The 5708-nt window shown below is 31.4% G+C and overlaps 1 long non-coding RNA gene across 1 annotated transcript; it reads left to right on the top strand.

Annotated features, from left to right (window-relative positions):
• The first annotated feature begins 448 nt into the window (after positions 1 to 448).
• Positions 449 to 1455, top strand: LOC114278156 (uncharacterized). Its single transcript, XR_014337019.1, has 3 exons — positions 449 to 542; positions 810 to 962; positions 1167 to 1455. It is a non-coding gene; the product is annotated as an uncharacterized LOC114278156 (long non-coding RNA).
• Positions 1456 to 5708: the final 4253 nt, after the last annotated feature.

The following is a 5708-nucleotide window of genomic DNA, read 5'->3' as shown; positions in this document are numbered from 1 at the left end:
GTTATGATCAGAGTGGTGTGATTATGAGCTAAAGGATATTGGTTATGAGATGTAGTTATGAGATATGTGATTGTAGTTATGAAATATGTGATATTGGTTATCAACAAAATGGTGCTGGTTATGAGATATGGTTATGAGATAAGTGATGAGAGCTCATAACTAAGTTATGATTAATTTGATTCTAGTTATGAACAAATATGATTTTAGCTCATAACTATAAAAAGTGACCTGCTTACCAGGTCACTTTTAATGATGTGGCTCAATCTGAGCCATTGATTTTTGATGTACCATACATTTTTTAAACAAAATGTACTATAGACTTTCCCTTCAAGCACTACCATTTCATTATGTAGAAATCTCAAGGCTTCTGTTTGACCAGTAAGTAGTTTTACTGAGTGATTGTATTTCTACTATACCTTCGTAAAAATTAGTGTAAATATTTCTGATAGGTGAGATCCCTCATAGAGGACATCAAGGATGTAAGGTTTCACAAAATTGGGACCGGCTTGGAGGTAATCTCCCAGCGAACAGCTGCTCTTAAGGTATGTCCTTGTGAATCCATTGTAATCAATCTTATGCCTCAAATCATCATTTTCCAGGATAATGTAGACTGCAATATATGTTTACAACTTACTTTCTCAATCACCATTATCTTATGGCAGTTACTTCAGCCTGGAGGTACTTATGAGTTATATCGACCACTATGGAATGAAGCCCCAAATCCACCTATAGATGGGGGGCTGGGGTGGAGAGAATAAATTTTATCATTATCATTTCTAGGCCTCTAAACTCTTGAATTGACATTGCAGCTTGAACATCTAACAGCAATGGAAGTAAACATAGTGCGACCATTTGTAGCGAGGGCTCTACAGACGTTTTATAAGCTCAATAGTCCAGAGATAATACAAGAATTAGACTTAAGCACTAATAGGCGGTTCCCAACGGCCAATCATGGACCAAAAGTAAGTTTTCTTCAACTTTTATCATTTTTTTTTTTGTGGGGTCCAAGCACCATAAGTTAAGAGTACAAATATGATCAATTTACACATAAATCATAAGATATGCATAATAGTGGCAGAGGAGTCTCCTGGTTCATTATTTTATGGAAACAAGATTTGTCCGTTGGATAGAACATTTCATTCTAACAAAATTCTCTGTTTTTTCAGCCGGCATTGAAAAGGTAGATGAACAATGCTCTCAAACAATAAGAGAATCATCTTTCTTTCTGACTCTACATTTATAGGAGAGTTTATTATTCAGCACTAGTAATTGAGGTACTACCAATCTTTAGATTCCAACATAATTCTTAACGTGGAACTTTTAAATTACCATAGCTTCCAAGCTGAATCCTCACAAGTAGGGTACTTAGTTTGAAAGGTTATTGTATGAACATGGATGGCGTGGAATTTGTTTCATGTATCAAATAATCAAGATAAATGCTTTAGTTTTAGTACAGCTGGATGGCCCTTTGTACCTTATTTAGCTATTTCTATTAATGACTTGGGTGAAATTATTGTCGTCTTTTAGTGCTAGTTTCTCTTCCATTATCAATGAGAGCTTGGACATTGGCAATTATGCATGCAAACAAAAGGAATATATTTGTATGAAAAGTAAGAAATAACCTGAGAGCAGTCATTTTGTGCAAATTATTCCAAATATTAGGTATGTATGTTTCCAATATACCCCTATCAGATGCCATGGCCCGTATGATATTCAATGGGACTAAATTGAGTGTACTTTTTATAAAAGGTAAGAATAACTTAGGCAGTTGAAGAATAAGATGGTTAAAATTAGTAGCTTACAATAGAAAAATATGATGAAAATATCAGTACACGTAAAAGAAAAGATAAAAAAGTTCATTTCATGGTATATCACACAATTACAAATATGCTATTGAATATGTGATTATCATAACAGTGATGCTAACTGGGTCAAAAATTGAAGGCAGGGGAGCCATGCTTACCCAAAGTTGACACATTCACTACAAGAAAACACATTTTTGGCTACCAGTTTTGGCTATCAAAACAAATTTAGTCGCCAAGAGTGTGGGAATTGGCTACCAAAATTAATTTTAGTCGGCAAAAGTCAACTTTTTAGCTACTAATTTTTTTTAGTAGGGGAATGTTGATTATTCGCGACTAAAATAAATTTAGTAGCTAAAAATATTACAATTGGCCACTAAAAAAAATTTTAGTAGCTAAACATTTCTCCATTAGCGACTAAAAGTACTTTTAGTCGCTGTAGACCTACTTTTGCCTACTAAATTGTTTGGTAGCCGAATGAAAATAAAAAAAATTTATTTTTGATCTTTGGCGACCAAAAGTTTGGTCGCCAAAAATATGTTTTCTGCGACAAAATTCATTTTAGTCGCTGTAGGCCTACTTTTGCCTACTAAATTGTTTGGTAGCCGAATGAAAATAAAAATAAAAAATTATTTTTGATCTTTGGCGACCAAAAGTTTGGTCGCCAAAAATGATTAAACAAAATAGTTATTTTATTTTTATTTTTATGAAAAGGGTGTCAAATCTTAACAACGTTGTTCATAAACATTGTTAACAATGACATTTTATCCACTTGAAATTTGACTTTCTTTTTTTTTTAAATGAGAAAAATAAAATTGAAAGAAACTTCTTTTTTAAAAATAAAAATAAAAATGAAAATGAAACATGCTTATTAATTAAATAAAAATGAATTCCCATTAGTAGTAGGTATATGAATAAAACAATCAGATTTATTGAATTAAGTGGTAAAAGCCAGTTGGCTTTATTAGGCTATCATCTTCTAAATTAATTTAAGGTTTACTTTAATATAATAAACTAGTTACAACTGCATAATAAATTAATTAAATCCACTTGACACATGATTTCTGCACCTGTCTTTATCTATGACAAAATATACATATTGCATGTTCTAAAATTCTAAATCAAATTGATTAGTGCCTAGTTAGTCATGTAGGAGTCCCAAAAAAAAATTAAGTATATTTTACAATATCTATATAATAAGACAGAACAGTTTTTGAAAATATGTTAGAGACAATTGTCCTACTAAGACATTTCAATGACTATGATTCATTTGTCTATTTAAATAGATGGCTGAGATGACCCCCTTAAATATATATCAATCCCCTTCCAGCACCACTGTTACATATCTGTTCCGTTTGGGAAGTTCAACCTAATGAAGTAATGATGGTTGGGGATAACCTTAAAGATGATGTGAGTTCTGCTCTATTTCTCTCTCCATCATTTGCACCATATTTGTTAAGAACATTTCTGATTCATTTTGAGGTGCTGTTTTTGTATATATATATTTTTTAATTTCACATTCTTTTATCAAATTTGTTTGAATCAAAACATGCTTTTCTGTAAATTAAAGCTCCTTTACTTGGTCTTTGCAGGTTGCTTGTGGGAAACGAGCAGGAGCATTTACATGCTTGCTTGACAAAACATGGAGGTATGATTCTCCTGAATACACAGATGTGGAATTTAAGCCAGATTACATGGTGTCTTATCTTGCCCATGTTCATTCACTACTGGAAGCAAATTTTGACCTAACACCATGATCCACAATTTCCTTGACAATAAAAATTTGCATTGTTAAATTGAGTAGCATTGAGATTCTCAGACCATTTATTATTTGGTGGATGCACCTATTTTTGATCCTGTGAAGAATTCATAGGAGAAGCTTTGTGAAGTACGGAGACAGGAAATTACCAAGGAAATATTGTGTATTTGAAAGACAGAGATCTTTCTTTAGTTTAGCATCTTATGGTAGTGTTGATATGCTGCAGAGTCATCGAATATATAGGTTTCCTTGCCAAAGTACTCTTGGATAGATTTCCTGCACATCTTTGTTTGTTGTTATCATTGTATTATGAGGCTAGCTGTTAATGCTTTGTTTGTGGGATGTAAGATTGTTGTTGTATATCTATATGTAATACTTTTGACCCATTTTATAATGCGATTTCTTTCTCCCTTTGGTGCAATGCAATGCATATTTTAAAATTACAATGAAGTTTATATGTTTATTTTTGATGAAATGATGAAATAATGTGGCTACGATTATTTTGATTCTTTTTATGTCTAATTTATGATTTATACGTAGGGATTTACAAAATGAACAATTTAGATCACTTGAGTGAGACTTGAGGTGAGGCTTGTAGCAAGACTGCATGCCTGATCCACTTTTATAGACTAGAGGCAATCCTGATGATAATTGACCTTAATTTTGATAATGACAGTTTGAATTAAAGAAGATAATAAGTCAATTTTCTTTAATCTCAAATATTCTTATATTTCAAGTCACTCCGTCCGTTGCACCACCACATAACTTAGGCACAATGCAGTGTCCTGATTACATAAAATATTCAAAATCTGTAAAATTAGTGTCTCCCTTCATCGCTAGAAAGAGTTCATGCAGCATTTCATAAATCCTCTCAGAACAAGGGTGGATTTTATCAACAACATAACAGCTGTGAGTTTCGCTATTAATATATCTCTGTAAATGTGTGTGTATATGTATGAGGAATTTGGGGATCCTAGAGAAGAGAAAGAAGAAGAAAAATGAAAATCATGTGTCTCTGCAAATGTGTATATATATATATATATATGTATATATCAGTCGATCTATGTATTGGAGAGAAGTGAATTACAGAGTTGGGAAGAGAAAAGCAGACAAGATCTTGATCACAGTTGACCGTTTCAAATGAGATAAAAAAATTACTAACAAATGAATGAAAACTCATTTTAGGAATAACAACTCATATGAGAAAAATAAATATTAAAGAGTTGTTTCAGATTTGCTTATTTAGTGTATTTTTAAATTTTTTTTATAAAAAAATGTGTAGAAAAATAGAAAAGGGATGAGACATAAATAAGTATACTCATCAAATAAGTGGAATTATTTAGATTATTCCTGAACAGGAGGGTTTTTGAATCTTCAATATATTATTTAGTATACTAAGACATTTGAACAGCTCATATCTGTTCAAATTACAAAACGGCTGTGATGTATGCTATGTGTACATTTTTCACTTTCCCATTTTTTTCTCTTACTTTTTCTTTTTCTCTTTCTCACCCACCTTTCCCATTATCTCATAAATAATCCACGAATGATCCCATGATTCCACATTCTTCATTTTCTTTTTTTTTTATTTTATTTCCCCTTTTCCTTTTTTTCCTCCCTGTTTATTTATTTATTTATTTATTCACTTATTTTAATTTACACCGTGCCTTCAGGCACGGTCATACACTAGTAAGAATATAAGAGAATATAAGAAAATTTTTAAAATATAAGAATATAAGCAAACATAAGAATATAAAATATAAGAATATAATATTTTAAAATATATCTGTCATAAAATTTTAAAATATAAGAATATAATATTTTAAAATTGTACTTGATAAAGAAATCTATTACCTACGGATTTGTGAGGGTGGTTTTCAGCTTGATATCTCAAAATATGGTGACTTCTCGATCGAGAATGAGGATATATATATTCTGACCTGTTTGTTTGATCATGACTTTGATTGCATATGCCATGTTTGGTCTTTGATTTTCTAGGCATTATAATATAACTGGGCCCATATGCCTTTTAACCAGGAAACTTTTGTGTTTAACTTAACCATTTATTGCATTAGAGAAATATTGCTTCTTATGCAATGTGAAAGAGCTTATACTTGCATTATATTCTCATTCAAAGATTTATATAT

The sequence above is a fragment of the Camellia sinensis genome, chromosome 8, assembly GCF_055761805.1.
Source record: "Camellia sinensis isolate YWXY chromosome 8, ASM5576180v1, whole genome shotgun sequence".
NCBI lineage: Eukaryota > Viridiplantae > Streptophyta > Magnoliopsida > Ericales > Theaceae > Camellia > Camellia sinensis.
This window is presented reverse-complemented; position numbering and strand designations above follow the sequence as displayed.